Source organism: Pseudophryne corroboree, chromosome 12 (assembly GCF_028390025.1).
Source record: "Pseudophryne corroboree isolate aPseCor3 chromosome 12, aPseCor3.hap2, whole genome shotgun sequence".
NCBI classification, from domain to species: Eukaryota; Metazoa; Chordata; class Amphibia; order Anura; family Myobatrachidae; genus Pseudophryne; species Pseudophryne corroboree.
This window is the reverse complement of record NC_086455.1, coordinates 66,272,501-66,299,678: the sequence shown is the minus strand read 5'-3', so window position 1 is coordinate 66,299,678 and position 27,178 is coordinate 66,272,501. Positions and strand designations below refer to the sequence as shown.

At 46.6% G+C, this 27,178-nt stretch overlaps 1 long non-coding RNA gene across 1 annotated transcript in view; it reads left to right on the top strand.

Moving 5' to 3' along the window:
• The window catches only part of LOC134980132 (uncharacterized), a 163,226-nt gene extending 150,219 nt beyond the window's left edge, over nt 1-13,007 (top strand). The window contains exons 2-3 of the long non-coding RNA XR_010190333.1: nt 11,958-12,026; nt 12,273-13,007. This is a non-coding gene — a long non-coding RNA (uncharacterized LOC134980132). The remainder of the gene's footprint in view (nt 1-11,957; nt 12,027-12,272) is intronic.
• Nucleotides 13,008-27,178: the final 14,171 nt, after the last annotated feature.

The window sequence follows — 27,178 nt, the reverse complement described above, 5'->3', positions numbered from 1 at the left end:
GTCACTGAGTTGGAGAGTGCGGTTGTGATGACTCCAGGGGCTTGCTGGTGCTGTGGGGCGACAGGGGGGAACATTTTGCTGAAGTCTCGTTATGAGGCGGGGGGGGGGGGAGAAATAAACTGATGCCACCCCGTGTCCACGCAGCTGTCGGCGCCGCTGCCTGTTATACAGTGTGACAGGCGCAGCAGCAGCCAGCAGCAACGGTCTTGTACAGCACAGGGATGCAGAGCAGGGAGAGCGCCTCTGCATCCTGGTGCCTCCCTGCTTTGCATCCCCTTACTGAGCGGGTCATGCCGGCTCTGCGTGTCATGGCTGTGCTGCGTAGGCAGGGGTCAACCTCTATTCTATGCGATCAATTGCGAACAAATCGCGGGGCAGCGCCACACATGCTGGGCGGCCTTACCCTGTGCTGGTTGGCCACCAGCATGTGAGTAGTACGGTCGCAGATTTTGCCGCAATAGCAAAATCTGCAACCAATTCTGAATAGCCCCCTTAATTTGCTATACCACATGACTAGGTTTAAGAAGTTAACATTTCAGGGTCACAGACTAAAAAGAATAAAAAAGAATTTCCAACATAAAAATGACTTCAAATGTTCAAAAACTTTGTTTATTCCTTGATTACATTATTATTATTATTATTATTATTATTATTATCATCATCATCATTATTCCAGATAAAAAAAATGTTAAACTCATGATAAAATGTACCTTTAGATGTTGCTGTCTCCAAGATATAAGACATAATGAAACCAATTAAAGAAAATTAAAAAAATAAAATAATCACTGTGAAGATTGACAGCCCCCCAAAAACAACCTTTTTAAAAAAAAAAAATATTTGACTGCAAGATGAGTGCAAAATGAGACATTTTCACATAGTACAAGTACTAGATTCCATTGAGATACCAACTTAAAATTTGGTATGGACAATTTTAAAACATTAAGTAATAAAAGCACAAATTGTGAAAATGTAAATCCATAAGTTTATGTTTTAAAATCTGATCTTAACATTTAAAGGGCAATGAATGTTCCGAGCTAGAGCTACTTTTTCAGGTGTGATAACGTTCCTGTTGAATGACAAGCTGGACAGATTGGAGACTGATGGTCTTTCTGCTTTCCCAGCACCTGATATATATTGAGAACTGGGACTCGTTCGTTCCTCTTTATCTAGGCAGAGTTTGTGTCACACATGAAAAAGGGAAAACAGTTATATAGTATTTAAAAAAACAGCATCTTACACTTAACTGAGTGACTTCATGATAATCCATCACCGCACAGCAATTCATCACTAAAAATAAAATCTACAGTATGATAAAATTGTTAAGTATTTAATAATGCAAGAAGAACATTACATTCACAGAGCTGTAAAGAAAAAAAATGCAGATTTCCTGATACACCATTGTGGTGACTTGTAAAGTGTCCAAGAAAATCTGCTTAGTATCCTGGCCCTCATTTCGAGTTGTTCGCTCGCTAGCTGCTTTTAGCAGCCGTGCAAAAGCTAAGCGCCCTCTGGGAGTGTATTTTAGCTTAGCAGAAGTGCGAACGAAAGGATCGCAGAGCGGCTACAGAATAATTTTGTGCAGCTTCAGAGTAGCTCCAGACCTACTCAGCGCTTGCGATCACTTCAGACTATTCAGTTCCTGTTTTGACGTCACGAACACGTCCTGCATTCGGACAGCCACGCCTACGTTTCCCCAGCCACACCTGCATTTTTCCTGGCACGCCTGCGTTTTTCCGCTCACTCCCTGAAAACGGTCAGTTGACACCCAGAAACGCCCACTTCCTGTCAATCACTCTGCGTCCAGCAGTGCGGCTGAAAAGCTTCACTAGACCTTGTGTGAAACTACATCACTTGTTGTAATAGTACGACGCGCATGCGCATTGCGCCGCATATGCATGCGCAGAACTGCCGTTTTTTTGCCTGATCCCTGCGCTGCGATGAAAGCAGCTAGCGAACAACTCGGAATGACCACCCCTGTCTCCCTCCGGACTCATTTGCTAACATTGAATTTCACTCTGCAATTTGCACTTAACTCAACACCATGGTTCTTTTTCTTACAGTCTAACTGGCAGATCAGTTGGTGTCAGAGTCGGGTTCCGGATGACACGCCGACCGACACAATGCAGACAGTAAAAAGACTGACAACAGAAGATAGACACACACCAGTCAGACAGTTGTGAAATACCGAAAGATAAACCTTAGACAAAAATAATATATAGACATGTAAAACACCGAAAAGGTCAACAGACCAACATAACAAAGACCGACAGTGCACACGTCAGACAACAGTAACATCGACAGCAACAAAACAGACAGCGCATACAGTGGCGTAACTAGAAGTTTTTCTCCCCCAAGCCAAAAAATTCTTTGGCGCCCCCCCCATCCCCCATAATTGGCACTATTAAAGGGATAAACATGCGCGCACGAAGGCGCGCGTCACAAAAAGGGGGTGTGGCTTCGTTGGGATGAGCGTGGCTTTGCACAAAGGGGCGTGGCATTGCAGGAAAAGACTTCCTTAAACCCCAGTTTTGCAACCTGCACGCCCATACGTTGGCCACCACAGGAAAGAAAAATAATCCTGATTCATGCCCCTTACATTATTTGTCATTTTTCCTCCTTATAGTAATGCCCAGTATACATTATGCCACATACTGCAATGGCCCTAAGAGATTATGCCACACACAATAATGCACATGACACAATATGCACACACCATAATGCCCCCGACACATTATGCCACTCACCGTAATGCCTGTGACACATTATGCCACACACCGCAATGCCTGTGACACATGACGACAGGAATCACAATGCCCGTTATACATTATGCTACACACTGCAATGCCCCTGATACATTATAGCACATACAATGTCTTTGACACATTATGCCACACACCGTAATGCCTGTGACACATTATGCCACACACCGTAATGCCTGTGACACATGACGACAGGAATCGTAATGCCCGTTATACATTATGCTACACACTGCAATGCCCCTGATAGATTATAGCACATACCCTGCCTGTGACACATTATGACACACACTGCAATGACCCTGAGACATTATACCACATACCACAATGCCCGTGATATAGTATACAACACACAGTAATGCCTGACACATACCGCAATGCAGTGCCGTAACTAGGCATTTTAGCGCTGTGTGCAAGAAACGACAGTGGCGCCCCCCCATGTAAGATAGGGGCAGTGCGTGCCATAGGCGCGCGAAAAATATATAGGGGCGTGACTTCATGGGGAAGGGGCATGGCCACAAAATAATAGCAATTCATACTACGGTGCACAGTAGTCTACATTATTCAAATTACGCTGCACAGTAGCGCCACTACACCAGGTAGAGCCCCTTTTATCCATTACAGCAGACAGCGTCCCCCTTTTTACACATTACAGCAGACAATCTCCCTAACACATTGCGGCAGCCAGTCCCCCTTTTTACACATTGTGGCAGACAGCATCTCCCTTTTTACACATTGCGGCAGACAGCGTCCCCTTTTTTACACATTACAGCAGACAGCGTCCCCTTTTTTAACATTACGGCAGACAGCGTCCCCTTTTTACACATTACAGCAGACAGCGTCCCTGTTTTTACACATTACGGCAGACGGTGTTCCCCTTTATACACATTGCGGCAGCCAGTCCCCCTTTTTACACATTGTGGCAGCCAGTCCCCCTTTTTACACATTGCGGCAGCCAGTCCCCCTTTTTACACATTGCGGCAGCAAGTCCCCATTTTTACACATTGCAGCAGCCAGGCCCCATTTTTACACATTGCGGCAGCCAGTCCCCCTTTTTACACATAGCGGCAGCCAGGCCCCCTTTTTACACATTGCGGCAGCCAGTCCCCCTTTTTACACATTGCAGCAGCCAGTCCCCCTTTTTACACATTGCGGCAGCCAGTCCCCATTTTTACACATTGCGGCAGCCAGTCCCCATTTTTACACATTGCGGCAGCCAGTCACCCTTTTTACACATAGTGGCAGCCAGTCCCCCTTTTTACACATTGCGGCAGCCAGTCCCCCTTTTTACACATTACGGCAGCCAGTCCCCATTTTTACACATTGCGGCAGCCAGTCCCCATTTTTACACATTGCGGCAGCCAGTCCCCATTTTTACACATTGCGGCAGCCAGGCCCCCTTTTTACACATAGCGGCAGCCAGGCCCCCTTTTTACACATTGCGGCAGCCAGGCCCCCTTTTTACACATTGCGGCAGCCAGTCCCCCTTTTTACACATTGCGGCAGCCAGTTCCCCTTTTTACACATTACGGCAGCCAGTCCCCCTTTTTACACATTGCGGCAGCCAGTCCCCATTTTTACACATTGCGGCAGCCAGTCCCCCTTTTTACACATTGCGGCAGCCATCCCCCCTTTTTACACATTGCGGCAGCCAGTCCCCCTTTTTACACATTGCGGCAGCCAGGCCCCCTTTTTACACATTATGGCAGACGGTGTCCCCCTGAGAGAGAGAGAGAGAGAGAGAGAGAGAGAGAGAGAGATACATACTTACCATCTCCCCGCTGACAGGCTCCTCGTGCAGCTCCCTCGGTGCAAGCAGGTGAGAAGGAGGAGGAGGGAGGGGGACTGGAGCCGCAGCGGCGCTATTTCATTGGTAGTAAGCGCCGCTGCAGCATCCCCCTCTCCTTCCGTATTGGCTGCCCGGCGCTGCTGTGGATGCTAGGATGGAGGAACCGCATCCCAGCATCCACAGCAGCGCCGGGCAGCCAATACGGAAGGAGAGGGGGATGCTGCAGCGGCGCTTACTACCAATGAAATAGCGCTGCTGCGGCTCCAGTCCCCCTCCCTCCTCCTCCTTCTTCTCACCTGCCCGGCGCTGTAGCTCTCCTCCACAGCGCGGCGGCGCACGGCGCAGACTTCAGAGGCAGACTTTGACTCATTACATGCAGCTGGCCGTACGCCCTCAGGGCAACTGCGCTATGTGCCAAGCCCACTTGGCACACACGTAGTTACGGCCCTGCCGCAATGCCAGTTATACATTATGCCACACTGCAATGACCCTGAGACATTATACCACATACCACAATGCCCGTGATATAGTATACAACACACCGTAATGCCTGACACATTATGACACACACCGCAATGTCCGTGATACATTATGCCACACACTGCAATGACCCTGAGACATTATACCACATATCACAATGCCCGTGATATAGTATACCATACACCGTAATGCCTGTGACACATGCCGCAATGCCCGTTTTACATTATGCCACACTGCAATGCCCCTGAGACATTATACCACATATCACAATGCCCGTGATATAGTATGCCACACACCGTAATGCCCTTAATGGCAGATACATGCCCTTAAAACGTCCATGACACACCTGCATTTTTGCAACCACTCCCTTTTAACACCTCCAAATGATCACTTCCTGTCAATCACTATTTGCAAGTGGCTGCACCTTGACATATGTGCAGTCTACTGATAATTGCTAACATGCGTGAACATTGGCAAAGCGTACAACTCTGAGCCAGGCCCAATGTGCAATGTAAGCGATATGTCGCACCAAAACGGCATTTTGGTGCAACATCGCTTCAGTGTGTACCCAGCTTTCCCTAGAGTCAGTAAAAAGTACGGCACATATTTGTCCATATGTAAATAATAATGGAAAGCAAGAAAAAAAAAAATAGTGGAGAAACCAGGTTCCCCAGGTGCCTCTCCTCACACGGGATCCGGACTGAAAGTCGACAGTAACTAGGTCGACAATGTCTAGGTCGACCACTGTTGGTTGACAGTAACTAGGTCGACAGGGTGTCTAGGTCGACAGGGTCTTTAGGTTGACATGTTCTAGGTCGACAGGTCAAAAAGTCGACATGAGTTTTTCACAATTTTTTTCTTTTTTTGAACCTTTTCATACTTAACGATCCACGTGGACTACGATTGGAACGGTAATCTGTGCCGAGCGAAGCGGTAGCAGTGTGAAGGCACCATGCCCGAAGCATGGCGAGCAAAGCGAGCCATGCGAGGGGACGTGGTGCACTAATTGGGGTACCCGGTCACTCTACGAAGAAAACGACACCAAAATAACATTCAAAACTCATGTCGACCTTTTGACCTGTCGACCTAGAACATGTCAACCTAAAGACCCTGTCGACCTAGACACCCTGTCGACCTAGTTACTGTCGACCAATAGTGGTCGACCTAGACATTGTCGACCTAGTTACTGTCGATTTTCAATACCACACCCCCATGAGTATACTCAGCCTGGAAGACACCATAGGAGCCATCAGATCCACTGTACCAGGTAAGTCACCCCTACACTCAGGGGTAGTTTAACATTACTGCGCTGTGTCGAGGAGGGGGCCCCTGTTCAGACTTCAGGTGGGCCCCCTCCTCGACACAGTGCAATAATCTCCAGCATCGAGCCGAAGTCTACTGCGTATGCACAGGTCTCCGGAAACATGGCGCCCGTCATGTTCCAGAGACCAAAATCACTACTACACTGTGGTCATTTCGGTTGTGATTTTTGCTGCGGCTGCAGCGCCCAATGCTGGACTTCGGAGAGGTAAGTATTAAAATATGAGTGCAATGTGTATGGTGAGGGGCCCCCCTGGACCATTATAGAAATGCTAATGCCTTCCTTGCCAGAGAAGTGCTGTCTACAGCCCATTCATGTCATTATTTCATGTGTCATCATGATAATTGTTGATATGTTGAAAGCCATTCATATCTACATTACGGGATACATACGATATCCCAGCATATGGGATGCTGGCTGTCAGTATCCTGAAAGTGGCATCCCATCTGTCGGAATACCGGCAGCAAGGCAAAATTTCCCTCATGGGCTCGCTGTGCTTGCCACGCTTCGGCCCATTGGTGAGTTTTACTTGCCACAGGTTCTATTCCCACTCGGCTTGTGGCGTGGACCCACCAACCAAGTGGGAAGAAAGGGAGGGTGTCGGCAGGGCCGAAACTAGGATTTTTGACAACCGGGGCAAGGCAGTAATTTGGTGCCCCCCATGCATACACACACACACACACTTTGGAACCATGTCAAAAACACAGGAATGAACAGTTGGCAAACTGACAACCAGCATTGTCAGGGTGCATCCAGTACACATTCTCTAGGAAAATGGATAGGAACACAAGAAAACTAACATGCACCTCAGATACAGTATTGTGGGGGACTCTGACTGTCCAACTGCTGTAGGACTACAAAGCCCAGTATGCCAGGAAGGACCTACAATCAATTAAAGAGGATAAGTACTAACCTTCTGGGGAGGGGGACACACACAATGTGTGTTATCCTGGCTGCAGAGAGGAGTCCCTATAACTGGCTAGTGTTATATACCTGATATAAGCCATGCAATCACTGTATCACACACCCTGGGGGGGGGGGGGGACTCCAACTGGCCAACTGCTGTAGGACTACAAAGCCCTGCATGCAAGTTGGGACCTAGGACAACACTTTGGGAGGCAGCAGCTGTCCTGGCATATAGAGACCCCACAACTCAGTGACCAGACTAATTATTGGCTGCTGCCGCTTCCTCTTGCCATGTCCCCCTCTGGTGGAGCTGCCGTGCAGTAAAGGGGGAGGCCCTGAGGAACAGGGCCGGGGGCAGACATAGTTTACAGAAGTACGGGAGTGTGTGAACGGCCACCCGCACCCCAATCATAATTGTTCTAGTTGCAGGGGGGGGGGGGTTGGTTTCCCAGGAGTCCACATTGGTGGTATTGGGGATCGGGGACCTGCAGCGAGGGTACTAGGACCCAGCAGTAGATAGCTTCTTAGGACCCTGTCCTCCTCTGCTGGAAGGGGGAGGCACTGGGGAAGAGGCCTGGGGGCAAACATCGCTTACACAGGCACATGAGTGTGTGAGCGGCCATCGACCAGCGCTTGGGAAATTAGAGGGGATTGGAGAGTCCTTGGTCACCACCCCTGCCTCATTCATTAGCATTCTACTTACCGGGGAGGGGGGAATTTCATTGGTGGTGCTGGGGAGCGGAAAACTACAGTGAGGGTTCTTGGACCAGGCAGAAGGTAGCCCCTTAGGGCTGAGAGGAAGGAGTGGAGGCAGAGTACCCATCTCTGCACCCTCTCAGATTCTGCACCTGGGGCGCATGCCCCCTTAGCCACCCCTAGTTGCGGCCATGGGTGTCGGGATGCCAGCTGTCGGTTTATCAGCGGGCGTCGTGATTCCGGCATTGGTCTCCTGTACACAAGGATTCCGACTGCATCCCACATTTACGCCACTGTCCACATTCCTATGTCAGCATGATGAATGACAACAAAATATACCACACTGAACAGTTTTAATATTGAGCGGCTCATTGACTTTGTTAATTAGCTTCTACCATCCAGCCGTGCACAACCTGCCCTAATCTGCAACTTCACACATATAAATATCATTTAGTAATTACAATGTAAGTTCAAACAGGCAGCATGTTGGCACAGAGGTTAGTATTGCTGCCTCACAGAACTGACATTATGGGTTCAATTATAACCAAGACACTGTGTGGAATTAGCAAGGGAAATTCTGATGAATAATTATATAGTTGTATGATTGATATTCAATAAATTAGTATTACAGATTGAAAAAAAAAAATACAAAGTACTTATAAATATTACCCAGTATACAGTATCTCATGTTAAAAAAACATTTCCATATTATATTCCAGTCATAAATTACACAAATTGCCAATAATCCAATAGAACACAAATTTACATGTCTGTCATTACTCACCTGTCCTTCACTGACTTTCCTCCTCTTTCTAATTTCACTTATTTTGACTTCTGTCCCTTATGTATCCATCTACCCGAGTGTGACCTCATCAATCACTGTATGGGACAGTTCCCATGGCAGCTAAAACGGTGGTTCTGCTCCAGCTATTTCTCTGGTAATTTGATTGACCAACCCAAAGCCATAGGATATGTCATCAGTTTTTACAATTGTTTTTATTTATTTATTTATTTATTTATTTATTTAATTCATTCTTTGGAGTTTATTGAGGGCTCATTTCATTATATCTGATTTCCCATGTAACCAGATTCCTTCAGTGATTTCCTCAAATGTGACCTTCTAATCACCCAAAATAAACAGTATATCTACGAAAACTGGCTCTTTATAAACACATTCCTCTATTTCTTTATGAACCTTCTTTATAATAGAGATACAGGTTATAATGTTTTACACAAAAGTTTTGCACACTGTATTTATTAGAATATATACATACTGTAGTACACTAATACACCCTAACACTCCTTACCTTCTGTCATGTCATGCCTTGTATCATCCAGCTCTCCTCAATTGCTTTAACCTACATGAAGCAGCAAGCTGTGAGGCTTTATCAAACCTCCTCATACAAATAGCCCTTGATGAGGGATTGGTATGCGATCCTGGAGGATGGGATGCCGGCGGTAACAATACCGACGCCAGCATCCCAATGAACATGATCCCGACAGGGTTGAGGTGAGATTTTACACTTCTTACCCTCCCTTACTGATGCCTAACCCTAACCACCCCCCTTAGTGCCTAAACCTAACAACCCCCCTTTCTGCAGCCTAACCCAAACCCTCCCCCCTTAGTGCCTAAACCTAAATACTTGACTCAATGTTAGGGAAAGGCTTTATGGGAACACAAAGTACCATAATAGATATGAAATTAGTCAGGATCAGTACCACTCCATATTAGAGACCAGGGGGTAAATTTACTAAGGTGGGAGATTTTTAGAACTGGTGATGTTGCCCATAGCAACCAATCAGATTGTATCTATTATCTTCTAGAAGCAGCTAGACAAATGTTAAGTAGAATCTGATTGGTTGCTATGGTCAACATCACCAGTTCTAAAAAAAACTCCCACCTTAGTAAATTTACCCCCAGGGGGTACATTTACTAAGAATAGTATTTGTGTTGATTTGGTGGGAGATGAATCACGACTGACATCGAATGTGTGAATTTGCGACATTTTGAATTTGTTACGCCTCATTTACTATGGTGTCGTATTTTTTTTTTTTTTCATATTTTTCGATGTCGATGTCATTTGTATTTTTTTCAAGATAGAATGCGGCCGACTTGTATATTGCGGCCGTGTTTTTTGTGGTTTTTTTACAAATTTGTATTTTTAAGATGTCGGCAGTGTTTTTCCGCTCCCGGCCGCTTTTTTTTCTCCTAACTTTCGTTTTTGTCACTCGTCCGTGATTGATTGGTTGGTTTTGTTATGGAGGAGTGTCTGTACTTATTACTATAAAACCACCCCAAACCGAACGAACCTCGCGGGTTTAGCTAGTGGAGAGGTGAGAGGAAGTGGTGTTTGGTGTAGGAGAGTTGTTTGGAGTTTTTGGTGGATTTGTGGTGTATTTTTGCGATTGCTGAGTGCTGTACTGTGTGTGTAAGTAGTCTTGTCATACTTGTTGTGTAGTTTATTTAAAGTTTGTTAAATTTTTTGTGTTTGTCTTTTTTTTTAGTCTATTGTCATTGTGTGCGTGTGTGTGTGTGTGTGTGTGTGTGTGTGTGTGTGTGTGTGTGTGTGTGTGTGTGTGTGTGTGTGTGTGTGGTGTGTGGTGTGTAGTGGTAGTAGAGGAGTGTGTTTTGTGTTTTATTATTTCTCAGTGTTCTTTGTTGTTTGTCAGTAATATGTCCCAGTCAGAGGTGAGTGAGAGGGAGGAGGTGAGTGAGAGGGTGGAGGTGAGTGAGAGGGTGGAGGTGAGTGAGAGGGAGGAGGTGAGTGAGAGGGAGGAGGTGAGTGAGAGGGAGGAGGTGAGTGAGGTGGAGGAGGAGGGTGAGGTTGCTGCTGCGGCCTCGAGTGAGAGTGACAGCGATGGTGCTGTGGCTCCGCAGCCACGCACCACTACAAAGAGGGGGCGCAATGTGAAGTTCAGCTATGCAGAGAATGTTGCATTGGTGAGGGAGCTGATGCGCCATCATCGTCAGCTGTTTGGCCATGATGCAGCCAAGGTTCCTTCACGCAGGAAAAATGTTCTGTGGGGGAAGGTAGTAGCAGCAGTTAACAATGAGAGTGTGGTGAGGAGGACCGAGGACACGTGTCGCAAGAGATTCTACAACATCAAGCGCTGTTTCAAGGCTAAGATGGCCAAGGAGGCAAAGTCAGCCAGACAAACAGGGGGTGGCCAGCCCTTTAGAGCGTTGTATCGTGAGTAGGAGGAGCCTGTGTGGTCCCTTATTCCGCCAGAAGTGGTTGGTGCGACTAATGTCCGGGATTCGGATTGTCCGAGGCAGGATGGTGAGTTACGTTTTGTATATTTATTGTGAGTTTACATATGTGCTTTGGCCTTAGTTGTGTGAAATGTATTGTAGATAATTGTGTATTTAATTAATGAAAGTGTGTAAATTATTGTGTGATGTTTTTTTTTTTTAAATGAGTTATGTTTTTACCTTTGTACTGTGAATTTTGGAGTTTACCTGGCCCTTTTGCATCCTCAATTTATCCTGTTCTGGTTTTGTATATTTGTGGATGTGTCCTATATGGTGATTTTTTTTTATGGGTCTTTTAATTCAGTGTGAGTCACGTGTTTTCATAAATGTTTAGTCCATTTTGGGTTTTTTTAAATGGATAATGGATGTTGGTGTTGATAGGCCTTTGTATGCCAACTGTTTTTATTGGAGCTGCAACATTATTGTTAATGTAATGTGTGTTCATTTGTTGGTATTGTTAGTTAGTTTTCACATTACTAATGTATTCAGTTAGAGAAGAATATTCTTATTGTTAAATCATCCATGGTTGGATATTTATTTATTATTGTAAAATAAACACCTTGGTGTATGGATTTGTTGGTTTTATTGGTTCCTCATTATACTATACACACACAATGAAGTCACCCAGAAAAGTATTCCAAAAGTGTGTTACTTTTATCATAATGTTCTTCATATGTCCACATCACAAAATGTTATTGTTTCCAAATATGTACTGAGAGTATAATGTACATAAACACAATCTTCATATTTTAACAGTACGAAAGAAAGCCAGCACAGCCAGGACACAAACCACACTGCCAAGAGCTGTGGATGCTGGCGATGCAGGTAAAAAATAATTGGTGACACATATTCTGCGAACACAAAGAAAACAGAATAATTGTTTTAATGAATTGTTTTAATAAGAAGCAACATATTTTGTAATAACATTTAGGTAAATGATTATTGGTGCCCATACTCTTTTTTTTTTAATGTTCAACATGCATATTAATAAGTCAAGCATGTTTATATAAATCTGTAACCAACCAGAAGACCAACACTTACTCAATTGTTGTTGTCTTCAACCCCATACAGATGCAGACATCATGCCCCAGGATCCCCAGCAGGAAACAGACTTGCAGCAAACATTCACACTCCACCTGCAAGCAATTAATAATAACCAACCAACCACGCCGGCTGACATAACTCCACCACCCCAAACATCCCCCACCCCCAATTGAGCCCAACACCACCCCAGCCACAAATTGACCAAACGTTTTGGGACAGTTGGGCCACACAACAGGCACAAAACCATGCATGTCTGCGTACACACAGCCAATATCTGTCCAGTCTGCCCCATCATCTACCTAGACTCAGTAGAAACACAGGCAGACTGAATGTGCAACTTGGCAGAGTGGCCAATACTATGGAGCAGATGAGAGCAGACAACAGCCGACTTATAGATAGCTTTCAGCTCATAATGGATGAGCAACACCGCCATCAACAAGCCCTCTTTCAAATCATACAAAACAATCAGCTAATCACCGAAAGCCTGTCCCAAATAATCAAGCAAGCCTGAACAACCTGAGCCAAAACATTAATTTGTTGGCATCACAGCAACAAGGATCAAGCTCAGGGACAACCACACCTAGCCAGACCCCAGTTACCTCCCCAGTTCGAACATCCAGCAGAACACGGTCCAATGTTCCATCCCAAACCTCTGTAGCCAGCAAACAACCCCCTAAGAAATTAGCAACCCTGCAGCTGTATATACACTATTCCCCACCATATGACAACATTATTGAATTGTGGGACACACCCAAAAAGTGTTTAAGGTAATACATTTCTAAAATGCTATATGTGCAATGTTTAATTTGTTATTGACTGTCAGTGTAACACGAAAATGGTACTGATTAACTTTAAACAACATGCCTAACATGAAGCATTACAGCATCACATACATAATTCAGTACTACATATTGTTTAGGATTGCTGTTAGCCAAAGTGGGCTAAGCAAAATGGCAGTCATTACTCAATGTCCATTATGTAAGGGTCAGTAGCATACACAAATTGAAACACAGCTTACAAAGAAACACAACACAAACACAACCAAAAAACAAACAAGTGATAATTTGTTATGGCATACTTAACCCAAAATTATCATTGTGGGAAACATTCACATCACAAGATACAAATGTTTTTGTTTTATAAAAAAAATATAAAATAAAAAAATATGCATTTGTAAAGGTAACTGCTACACAACAGATAGACAAAAACACATATAGAGTACATACACTACAATCAGATAACTATATTTGTAGTGAGCAAGAGCTACATTTATATTGTAATGACATTTGATACCGTAATTGTTTATATAGAAAATATACACAAAAAAACACTTACCGCAAAAATTATGCAGGATCAGTTCTTGCCTTACCTGACTCCCTACATCTGTACTCACACTGTTGCCAGATGTTTCTAACACCTCTACTTGCTGACTGTTTTCTTCATCACCAACATCATCCTCCTCCTCCTCAACATGTGCCAGATGTTGCTGCAAACACATGTTATGAAGAAAACAGCAGCAGAACACAATCCTAGTCATCTTTGAGGGACTATACAACAAAAGCCCAGCAGACTTATCCAGACACCGAAACCTAGATTTCAGTACACCAAAACATCTTTCTATCACGCGTGGACTTATGTGCATTATTGTAATTGTGTTCAGCAGGGGAATCAGGTTGGGACAATGGAGTAAGAATCCAAGAAGAAGTAGCCATATCCCCCATCACCTGAAAGACAGATATAGCCAACTTTAGGAAATCAGGTTTAGGCAACAAACTGTAAACATAATGACCCTGTTGAGGTTAACACACAAAAAACATGGTACTTACCCAGCAGCCATCCATCGGGCATTTGTCCGGCCTCAAATTTATCAAAGAGGGATGACTGACTGAGGATGAAGGAGTCATGGCAGCCGCCAGGGTAACCCGCAACAACACTCATAATTTTAAGATTTGCATCACAAACCACCTGGACATTAGTGGAGTGGTCCAGATGTCTATTGGTATAAATATATTGCCTGCCCCTAGGTGGTCTCAGCTCAACGTGTGTGCAATCTATGGCACCCAGCACATTGGTCATGGCAGCAAGCTCATAGAAAGCTACCATGACTGCATGCCACTGCGACTCCTGGATAGGGAAGCAGATAGAGGCATCTATATGTGTGGATCCAAAGCATCCAAAACCTGAGTGTACATTCAAAAATATAAGGTGAGTGTCATTACCAGTAAGAAATACAAGACTGTGTAATATTACATTACAGATCTAAACTTAGACATAGAGGAGTATGTATGGTTTACCTCACCTGATTTAAATATTTAGAAAAGGTGTGCTGTGAGATTCCAATTACATTACCAGTCACAGCCTGAAAGCTGTCAGTAGCCATAAAGTGCAACACAGCCAGGAGTTTGTGCAGGCCTGAGAGAGAGCGAGAGCGTGCTGTCTCAGGGTCTATGTCCAGTTTGACAAGGTCATACAGACGGAAAATGTTGTTTCTATTTAGCCGGAACATCTGTATGACCTGGTCATCGGCCAATGCGTTTAAGTTTAAACGCCCCCTAAAAAGATGAGGCCTGTGCAGCCACCGCGGCACCTGTACAACCTGCTGATCATGTTCAGTTTCCTGGCCCTGGTTTCTTCTAGCCTGATGGAGCAGTCTCAGGTATCCCACAGCAAACAAAAAATCAGTACTACACACGGCAGCAGCCATTTCAGAGTGAGAGATTTGTAAAATGTGCTTGGGTCCCTTTTAAAGGGCCAAAAATGCAGGTGTGATTAATGTAGAATTTGAAACACATGTAAACACACTTCTCAAAAGCAGGTCTATTTTTTTCCCGTGTTTTTTTACGGTTCGCTTTTTTTCACGGCCGCAAATACACTTTCACGGTAGAGATTACAAATACGACTGAATAGTAAATTACCGAGTTCTATACCTAAACAGCCGTGTTTGACCGATGGTGTATTCATTCGTATTTGTGAAGTTGTGTCGCAAAAAAAATACGAATGCCCTCATCACTGCCGAGACTTGTGTTTAGTAAATTCCCGAGATGACACTTTGAAGAAAAAACACCAAATCGGTTAAAATCGGGAGCTTAGTAAATATAAACGATTTATTAACATCATTTATGGGAGGAATATGAGGAATAACATCAAACTTACCTCAAAAATGGCTGCTGCCTATAGAGATATCTCTCCAATGGAGGGACCTTAGAGAATTTAACCCCAGAGTCAGATTAAGAAGGGGCTCCAGGGGTAAGTACCCCAGGCCCCCCTGACTGAAAGTGCCCCCTGCCACCTGCCAGATCGGATCTCTAAATTGATCCGCGGCGCTGTACTCCCCTCCCCAATGACAGGGCAGCCGTCCGCTCACAGAAGCCGGTGCTGCAGAGCTGGCTGGGCTGCTTGCTGAGTGACGGCTCAGCCGCCCAATAGGATGGTAAGCTGCAGCCTGTAGCTCAGTGACTGGCTGAGCACAAAGGCTGCAGGGAAGAAGGAAGTTTCCTTCCTGGAAGTGTGGACTGGAGTCTGTGGATTTGTGCTGGACAGGTGGAGACTGGAGAGACAGAGAGGAACCTCCAGGCCAGCAACAGACTGGGGCCTCGAATCAGCCCTGGCATTTGTGTAATTTATTTTTTGTATGTATGTATGTATGTATATATATATATATATATATATATGGGATCAGTTCAGGATTCCGGCGGTCGGGATCCCGGCAGTCAAAATACAGACACCGATACACTTCTCAGAACCCCGACCGTCGGAATCCCAGATGAGTGTTTGTAGGGCCACCGGCGAGGTAAGCCGCGAGGGGGGAGGTTAGGTTTAAGCTGCGGGGAGAGAGTTAGGGTTAGACTGCAGGGAGAGGAACTAAGGTTTAGGCTGCGGGAAGTGAGGGTTAGGGGGAAATTAGGGAAAGGTAAGTATAAGTACCTTGCTCATGACGGGATTCTCACCATCGGGATGCCGCGGTCGGTATTCTGACCACCGGCATATCAAACCCAATCCATATGTATGTATGTGTATATATATATATATATATATATCTATGTGTATGTATTTATACATATACACTGCTCAAAAAAATAATGGGAACACTTAAACAACACAATGTAACTCCAAGTCAATCACACTTCTGTGAAATCAAACTGTCCACTTAGGAAGCAACACTGATTGACAATCAATTTCACATGCTGTTGTGCAAATGGAATAGACAACAGGTAGGAATTACAGGCAATTAGCAAGACACCCCCAATAAAAGGAGTTGTTCTGCAGGTGGTGACCACAGACCACTTCTCAGCTCCTATGCTTCTGGCTGATGTTTTGGTCACTTTTGAAAGCTGGCGGTGCTTTCACTCTAGTGGTAGCATGAGACGGAGTCTACAACCCACACAAGTGGCTCAGGTAGTGCAGCTCATCCAGGATGGCACATCAATGCGAGCTGTGGCAAGAAGGTTTGCTGTGTCTGTCAGCGTAGTGTCCAGAGCATGGAGGCGCTGCCAGGAGACAGGCCAGTACATCAGGAAACGTGGAGGAGTTCGTAGGAGGGAAATCCAGCAGCAGGACTGCTACCTCCGCCTTTGTGCAAGGAGAAACAGGAGGAGCACTGCCAGAGCCCTGCAAAATGACCTCCAGCAAGCCACAAATGTGCATGTGTCTACTCAAACGATCAGAAACAGACTCCATGAGGGTGGTATGAGGGCCCGACGTCCACAGGTGGGGGTTGTGCTTACAGCCCAACACCGTGCAGGACGTTTGGCATTTGCCAGAGAACACCAAGATTGGAAAATTCGCCACTGGCGCCCTGTACTCTTCACAGATGAAAGCAGGTTCTCACTGAGCACATGTGACAGACGTGACAGAGTCTGGAGACGCCAAGGAGAACGTTCTGCTGCCTGCAACATCCTCCAGCATGACCAGTTTGGCAGTGGGTCAGTAATGGTGTGGGGTTGCTTTTCTTTGGGGGCAGCACAGCCCTCCATGTGCTCGCCAGAGGTAGCCTGATTGCTATTAGGTACCGAGATGAGATCCTCAGACCCCTTGTGAGACCATATGCTGGTGCGGTTGGCCCTGGGTTCCTCCTAATGCAAGACAATGCTAGACCTCATGTGGCTGGAGTGTGTCAGCAGTTCCTGCAAGATGAAGGCATTGATGCTATTGACTGGCCCGCCCTTTCCCCAGACCTGAATCCAATTGAGCACATCTGGGACATCATGTCTCGCTCCATCCACCAACGCCACGTTGCACCACAGACTGTCCAGGAGTTGGCGGATGCTTTAGTCCAGGTCTGGGAGGAGATCCCTCAGGAGACCATCCACCACCTCATCAGGAGCATGCCCAGATGTTGTAGGGAGGTCATACAGGCACGTGGAGGCCACACACACTACTGAGCCTCATTTTGACTTGTTTTAAGGACATTACATCAAAGTTGGATCAGCCTGTAGTGTGTTTTTCCACTTTAATTTTAGTGTGACTCCAAATCCAGACCTCCATGGGTTAATAAATTTGATTTCCATTGATAATTTTTGTGTGATTTTGTTGTCAGCACATTCAACTATGTAAAGAACTAAGTATTTAATAAGAATATTTCATTCATTCAGATCTAGGATGTGTTATTTTAGTGTTCCCTTTATTTTTTTGAGCAGTGTGTGTGTGTGTGTGTGTGTGTATGTATATATATATATATATACAGGTTGAGTATCCCTTATCCAAAATGCTCGGGACCGGAGGTATTTTGGATATCGGATTTTTCCGTATTTTGGAATAATTGCAAACCATAATGAGATATCATGGTGATGGGACCTAAATCTAAGCACAGAATGCATTTATGTTACATATACACCTTATACACACAGCCTGAAGGTCATTTTAGCCAATATTTTTTGTAACTTTGTGCATTAAACAAAGTGTGTCTATATTCACACAATTCATTTATGTTTCATATACACCTTATACACACAGCCTGAAGGTCATTTAATACAATATTTTTAATAACTTTGTGTATTAAACAAAGTTTGTGTACATTGAGCCATCAAAAACAATGGTTTCACTATCTCACTCTCACTCAAAAAAAGTCCGTATTTCGGAATATTCCGTATTTCGGAATATTTGGATATGGGATACTCAACCTGTATATATATATATCAACAGTGAAAAACGAGGCGGCACTCAGAGGCTTCAAAAAGCAGCAAAACTTTGTATTAGTGCAGATCTGCACTAATACAAAGTTTTGCTGCTTTTTGAAGCCTCTGAGTGCCGCCTCGTTTTTCACTGTTGATATGTAAGGTGGACGCTGTCCACGGAGGAGGGCACCTGAGCAAGACAGTCCCGTGCAAGGGACATATCCAAGTGCCGGAGTCCATTTTGTTGCATATATATATATATATACATACATATACAGGGTTGGACTGGGCCACCGGGGAGCCAGTGAAACCAGCGGTAGGCCCCACTGATTGTTGGCCACACCCTCTTTTATGTGAGTGCGGGCCTACTGTAATAATGTGGAGCAGCGGCACGGTGCATGTAACACTTTTACCAAGCAGGTCACAATCTTTCATCCCTTAGATATACCATAATCGATAACATTCCCCTGGACCCCAGGGGGTGGGGGGGATTGATCAGCGAAATTGCTTAGATGTGAAAGCAAATGGATTTTTGATCTGGGTACACTCTCTCCGAGAGGACTCAATGAAAAATTTGGGATTACATTGTTTCCTCTAGTTGTTGCTTTAAAGTTTGATTATATCCTATTTTTTGTTCTCTATTGTTGTAGCATTTGAAATAGAGTGTTTCCTTTTGTATGCATATTATTGTTGCTATTTGATTATCAACAATGGCCTTATTGAATGCTGTGCCACTATAACATAATATATTGGTTACATTGCTGTAAGATTAATTAAGTACATGATTATTGTCGTTATTGAATACATTTGCATCAACAGTCACTTTAGTCCGTTCCGTGTTTTTAACTTTCACCCGGCTTTGCTGTGACGGGCCGGGGATCATGACAGCAGTGTGCGCCGTGCTTCCCGTCCCGGGACGCCGCCGGTTCACGTGGTGTGGTGTAGGGGATAAAAGTGGTAAGTTTGTATTATATTGTTTATTCCTGATGACGATGGATTAAATACCATCGAAACGTTGAATCTATACCTGTGTTTCCTTCGTTTATTTCTGAGTGCCGCCGTATCTACAGGCTATATATATATATATATATATATATATGTGTGTGTGTATGTTTGCGTATATGTATATATAGTATGTATTCAAACTACCCGATACTCCCCTAGTTCAAATGATACAGCGTGTATCATATCTATTTCTCTCTCTCTCTATCTATCTATCTATCTATATATATATATATATATATATATATATACATATAAACACATATTGTGGCAGAGACAGCATTTTTCCATGTGAAAGTAATGTGGAGGATCCAGACCAGGTTTTGGAAGCAGTAGCAGAATCCCAGGTGTGTGATCAGCAGCACCTGGGATTTCCTGATATAAGGGTTTCCAGGGCAGTCACCTTGCTCTTGACGGTGGAATAGCTACCCAAGTGATAGGCCGGGTTGTGTGGGTTAGACTAGGGACCACTGGAGCCTATCAAGAGTCTGCTATGCTGAGAGTGCCTGTATGCTACTGCCTATAATACCGACTGCATCTGTATTTAACTTGCTATGTGGTGACCTGCTGTTCAAAATAAACACCAAAAGTGTTCATCTGAGTCCCCATGTTTGTGAGGGTGTAGTATGGTATTCCGGCGGTCGGGCTCCCGGCGACCAGCATACAGGCGCCGGGAGCCCGACCGCCGGCTTACTGACAGTGTGGTGAGCGCAAATGAGCCCCTTGCGGGCTCGCTGCACTCGCCATGCTACGCGTGCAACGCTATTTTATTCTCCCTCCAGGGGGATCATGGACCGCCACGAGGGATAATAAATGTCGTTATGCCTGCTGTCGGGATTCCGGCGCCGGTATACTGTGCGCCGGGATCCCGACAGCCGGCATACTGAAGACCACCCGTTTGTGATCCTTGTCACAATATATATATATATATATACTGTGTGTGTGTGTGTGTGTATATATATATATATATATATATATACACACTGCTCAAAAAAATAAAGGGTACACTTAAACAACACAATGTAACTCCAGGTCAATCACACTTCCGTGAAATCAAACTGTCCACTTAGGAAGCAACACTGATTGACAATCAATTTCACATGCTGTTGTACAAATGGAATAGACAACAGGTGGGAAGTATAGGCAATTAGCAAGACACCCCCCTATAAAGGAGTTGTTCTGCAGGTGGTGACCACAGACCACTTCTCAGCTCCTATGCTTTCTGGCTGATGTTTTGGTCACTTTTGAAAGCTGGCGGTGCTTTCACTCTAGTGGTAGCATGAGACGGAGTCTACAACCCACACAAGTGGCTCAGGTAGTGCAGCTCATCCAGGATGGCACATCAATGCGAGCTGTGGCAAGGTTTGCTGTGTCTGTCAGCGTAGTGTCCAAAGCATGGAGGCTTTACCAGGAGACAGGCCAGTACATCAGGAGACGTGGAGGAGTCCGTAGGAGGGCAACAACCCAGCAGCATGACCGCTACCTCCACTTTTGTGCAAGGAGGAACAGGAGGAGCACTGCCAGAGCCCTGCAAAATGACCTCCAGCAAGCCACAAAAGTGCATGTGTCTACTCAAACGATCAGAAACAGACTCCATGAGGGTGGTATGAGGGCCCGACGTCCACAGGTGGGGGTTGTGCTTACAGCCCAACACCGTGCAGGACGTTTGGCATTTGCCAGAGAACACCAAGATTGGCAAATTCGCCACTGGCGCCCTGTGCTCTTCACAGATGAAAGCAGGTTCTCACTGAGCACATGTGACAGACGAGACAGAGTCTGGAGACGCCAAGGAGAACGTTCTGCTGCCTGCAACATCCTCCCGCATGACCGGTTTGGCAGTGGGTCAGTAATGGTGTGGGGTGGCTTTTCTTTGGGTTTGGGTAGTATAGAGTGTGCTTCTTAGTAAGTACCTGTTGTTTTGTGATTGGGCTTGAATTATTCTGATCTGTTTGAGCTGTTTATGCTGTTTAATTACTTTGGTACGAGGCAATGTTTTTATTAGTCATCAGGTGATCAGTAGGGGATATAACCTGTTTAGGAATAGGTTTTATTCGCTACATTGTTTTTAAATTGCATTTGTTATTGAGTTATATGTTATATGTAATAAAATTATATGTAGGGGGGCGTGGCCTGGCCGTTGTGGAGAGTGGTCGTGCTTCACCACAGCTCCTGCAGGAATAGCCCTTTTATTATCTGTTCCCCTCATGCCCTTTGCCTGACCGCCCCAGCCAGCCCTCTGAGACCTCTCCTGAGTGGAGACTGCTGCCGTAGGGGACCCGCGGAGTCGGGGAGTGCTTTTAAGCACTCCTGCGGATTGTGGCCTCCCCCCTGCAAGAAGCCGGGACCTAGAGTTTGGAGCCAGCTCGGGCCGGATGTGAGGTGAGGCTCCGTCGCGACTTAACCCCTGGTGGACCCCATCAGCCTTCTGCCACTCCGCCTGGATCCCCTGCATCCTTCCAGAGAGACTGTGTGCTGATCGCGGGCGTGAGGGTGAGTTTGCTCCAGGACCGGAGCTCCAGCAACACGCCCGCTGCTTCCCGGGTCCTCCAGGCTGCCTGCCGCGACCCGCCCTTCCTACCTTCTCCTACCCGCCTGCCGTCTGAGTCCCGCGGTGCTGTGCGGCCGGCCGCCCGGGCTCCACGGACCTCGGCGCTGGTGCCCGCGATCATTCCGCTCCCCTGTGCTACTGGCCCCGGAGCTCTACTGGCGGGTCACGCGGCTGGGTCTTGAACCCCCCGGGGTGCGGGTGCTGATCCCTGCGACGCAGGACTGGGGAGGTGCACTAGATTTGAGTGCCCCTCCGGCAGCTGCACTGGCTTTAATCCTCTGGGACACAGATCCCCATCTGAGGTCGCAGCTCCCACCCCTTCCTGCCGGCTGCCCTGCCCTGCGGTGCTCCTCCTGCCGGATACCTCTTTGGATCAGAGGACCCACTAAGCCCTCTGGATAACCCCTCAACGGCAACGCTGCCCCCACCCCTGCTACCTGGCTGGCCGCTCCGCCTGACACCTGCTTTTGGGGGGCTGGTGGGGGCTCGGCTGCTCGTGCCTCTCAATACCGGGACGCTCTCGCGGGATACTATGCAAGGGCTACTGCCCCATTAAGCCACTCCCCCTCTGGTAGCGATACACTGTGTTGCTGGACTGTTCCTCATTTGCATGTTCCCGGGCACCCGCCCCGTGATCACTGACGGGATGTGAGTGCGGCTTCTCTCCACCGGCTATGCTGTCTAACTAGTTGGGGAATGTACCCCCCGCCATCCTTATAAGAACAAGGTGACAACCTTTTGAAATGGTCCTTACTCCCCCCTTCTTCTGATGGCCAGAGGCAAGAAAAATCAACAGGGAAAATCCGCTCGGTCTACACGTAGTACCCCGTCCCAATCAAATCTCCGATCCTACTTATCCATACCGTCGGTCGCTGACCCCCCCTCCTACTACGCCTGATACGGATATTTCTCCGCCCACGATGGCCTCCTCTCTGGCGACTGGAGATCTACGAGCTCAAATGACCCAACTGCGAGGTAAAATTGGGGAAATTTTGACCCACGTCCGCTCCCTCCCTTCCAAACAAGACATGCAAGCTCTTGAATGCCGACTTCAGGACTCTATTCAAACCCAGATCTCGTCGGTACAATCTGATATTAAACATCTGGGAACCAGAGTTGTCTCGTTGGAGGAGGAAAGGGACACGGTAGAGGACCAACTACTCCAGCTATGGGATACAGTCGCTCAACAGGGGTCGGACATGGAACTGATGCAGAATAAATTAGACGACCTGGACAACAGAGGTCGTCAAAATAATATTAGAGTCCGGGGCCTCCCTGAAGAAGTCCCTACGTCCAGCCTTGTTGACGCCCTAACCAAAATATTCGGAGAAATTCTAGGCCTGGACCCCTCTGACTCGATTGAATTCGACCGGGCTCATAGAGCCCTCAGACCAAAGGGCCAGCATCTGACCGCCCGAGGGACGTCATCTGCAGACTCCATTATTTCTCAAAGAAAGAGGAAATTCTTCGCAAGGTACGGAAGTTGGATGGAGTTGATTTCAATGGTGCCCGAATCCAAATTTTTCAAGACCTCTCCTGGCGAACGCTCCAACAGCGGAGGTTGCTGAAGCCTGTGATGGAAATGTTACGCAAACACGACCTGAAGTACAGATGGGGTTTTCCGTTCTCCCTGCAAGTCTCCCATGCTGGCAGAGTCCTCTCTCTCCAGTCCCCGGCGGACTTACCTGGATTTTGCTCCGCTTTGGGACTGGGGGATATTTCCCTCCCTGATTGGCGAGCTTTCACTCTTCCCACCCTGGCCTCTGCCAACCCATCCAGAAGAGAGAGATGGCACAAGGTCCAGAATCCAAAGAGGAAATCCAAAGGCGAGGACCCCCTCCAATCAGTAGACGCCACCTGATAGGAATCCAGCTGACGGGCCTTGCTGGTCCTCTTCGTGCTTTGATTCTGACAGTCTCTTGTGTCGGGTTGGTAGTTAGACACCCTGTGAGACTCATTTGTTTAGTTTCCCTGTTGATTCAGCCTCATGACCTTTGATTTATTGTGTCTTTCCTCCCCCCCCCTTTTTTTTGTTTGTTTGTTTGTTTGTCTTCCCCTCTCCCCCTTTACCCTAGACGACTTGACAACTCTTGCACCCTGTTTCTCATGATTTATATCATGTCATAGCTGTAGAATACTACCCTACGCCTAGACCCCGAATCTTATTTTTGTGTGTATACTTAACGCAGCTGTGGTCCTTATTAATGAACCCCCCCTTTTTTTTCTTTTTTTTCTCTTTCTCCCTTCCCCTCCCCTCCCCTGAAAGGACCCTTCCCATTATTGCCGATGTTAATATTAGTACTGCTATTATTACTGTTCTTCATGTAACTGTTTCTGCATTGCTCACCTAACACCGGTTATCTTCATTGCTTATGTTTACTTGAAATGATTGTTTTTAGGATGGCGGGGCTGCGGCCCCCTACTGTACCCCCTACCGCCATGGTTTTCCCGAGACAGGGGCACCCTTACGGTCCCTTTCCTGTCCGGCTGCGGTATCTCACTGTTCGACCTACTCTGGTATGTCGTTCTTTTTCTTTCTTGTTCTTGGACGCGCTTTCTTCTCTTTTCTTTCCTTCATCCTATCTTTCCTCGTCTTCCTCTTTTCACCTGGTCCACGGCCTGAGCTCTTTGAGGCCCTCTACCATCCTGACATATGGCTCCCATACTTAGGATACTCTCCATAAATGCCAGGGGTTTGAACGTCCCTGAGAAGAGGGCTGGCGCTCTTCGTTCGTTTCACGCGGAGAGGGCTGATATTGTCCTTGTCCAGGAGACCCATTTCCGACACTCCCCCTCTACACCTCATATTAGGAATAGGTTCTTCCCCACCTCGTATTATTGTAACTACTCCCACTCTAAGTTGAAGGGCGTGGCCATTCTTTTTGCTAAACATTTACCCGTCACCAATGTGGTAGCCCACAGGTTGGAGGAGGGTAGATGCCTCTTTCTTATATGCTCTATTTTTAATACAACTTTTACAATAGTTAACATATATGCTCCCAACCAGGGTCAACTTGCCTTCCTCGAGGCTGTTCTGGACAGGGTCGACGCGTTGAAACAGGGGATCCTGATTGTGGGGGGAGACTTCAACTTGACCCTTGACCACACCCTAGATACCTCCTTCAAGCCCACATTACCTCATCGCCGCTCGTTCGGGGGGGTGAGGCGCCTCCTCCACCTCCATCAGCTGTCCGACGTCTGGCGCATATTCCACCCGTCTGACCGGGATTACACATATTATTCAGTTCCTCATCGCTCGTACTCTAGACTAGATTATATTTTTCTTGACCATAGACACCTGCCCCTGGCATGCGATGCCTCCATAGGCCAGTCAACATGGTCCGACCATGCTCCGGTCAGACTAGACAAGGTCATCGGGCCCTCTCCTGCCCAGCGACGCTCGTGGCGCTTTAACGAATCTCTACTGCATGACCCGTATTGTAAAGCCCAACTTGAGGATGCCATTGATATGTACATCGAGTGCAATGCCACTCCTGATGTCTCTAGCTTAACGATTTGGGAGGCTCATAAATGTGTAATCCGGGGAAAGTGCATTCAATTGGGCTCCTACCTAAAGAAACAACGTTTGGGCCAAATTGAGGCACTTTTACGGCAAATCGAATCCCTAGAAACCACCCATAAGGCTACTCTCTCCCCTGACACTTATGTTGATCTGGTCACTGCCCGTTCGTCCCTGAATAAATTATTGTTGGACAAGGTGAAATTTTCCTTTCGGAAGTGTCGTAATCGGTATTACCGATGGGGCAACAAGCCGGGCAAAATGCTGGCCCGAGCTCTACGTACCCAGAGGGCGCTCTCGTTTATCCCCTCCATAAAAGATGCACAAGGGCATTCTCTCCACGAGACGGATAAAATTGCGGAGACATTCTGTTCATACTACACCTCCCTGTACAATCTCCCCTCTTCTGCTTCGTCGGGCGACAGGTCACGCGACGTAGACGCCTACCTTACGAAGATCGGCTTCCCTAAACTCTCCAAGGATGCCGGGGAGGAGTTAGAAAGGCCCTTCACTTCCCAGGAACTCGATGACGCTATCAAATCCGCTCCTTCTGGGAAGAGCCCGGGTCCGGACGGTTTCACCATCAATTACTATAAAGCCTTTTGGGATAAATTATTCCCTCTCCTCTTAGATGCGTGCAACGAAGTCTCCGATACCAATCCTTTCTCTAGGCAGTCTCTTGAGGCCCACATTGCAGTCATCCCTAAGGAAGGCAAAGGACCCCTCCCTGTGCCCCAGCTATCGGCCTATATCCCTTCTCAATGTTGACGTTAAACTCTTCGCCAAACTCCTAGCCAATAGGCTCAAGTCCCTCCTACCCTCCCTTATACACAGTGACCAAGTGGGGTTTGTCCCTGGTCGAGAGGCGAAGGACAACACATCTAAGATCATTGCCCTTATACACTACGTCTCCCTACAAGATTCCCCGGCAATCCTACTATCCACCGACGCTGAAAAAGCGTTCGACAGAATTGACTGGGGTTTCATGGCTGGGGTTTTGAGGCACATGGGACTGGGTCCGACCTGCTTACAGCGCGTCCTGGCCCTTTACACCTCTCCTTCGGCTAGAATCGTGATTAACGGCTCCCTATCCGGATCGTTCGATATTAGTAACGGGACTAGGCAGGGCTGTCCTCTGTCCCCCATGATTTTTGTTCTCTGTATGGAGGCCCTAGCTAGGGCAATTAGGCTGAATCCAAATATTTATGGGATCCGGCTTCAGGACAGGGACTATAAGCTTGCCCTCTTCGCTGATGATTTACTGGCCACAGTCACGAACCCTATAGTTTCCTTACTCAATCTAATGGCCGAGTTCCGGCTATTTGGCGAGCTCTCTAACTTCAAAATAAATTATTCGAAATCAGTTGCCCTGAATCTTACTGCCCCGCCCACCATGATATCTGGACTTAAAGCGGCACTTCCCTTCACCTGGCACACCTCCCAATTGAAATATCTAGGGACTACCATTACCAGAGATCTTTCACGTCTTTTCGACTCCAACTTTACTCCTCTCCTCACTAAGCTCCGTGCAGACCTCCAGTCCTGGACTTCCAAGTCCTTCTCTTGGCTGGGTAGACTGGGTGTTCTCAAGATGAATTCTCTCCCTAAAATCTTATATCTATTGCAGACCCTGCAGATCAAAATCCCTCCCGCCTGGTTCAAGGAGGTCCAACAGCTATTAAGAGAGTTCATCTGGGGAGGCAGGAGATCCCGCTTGAAATTTTCCACGATGGTTAGGCAGAGAGACAAG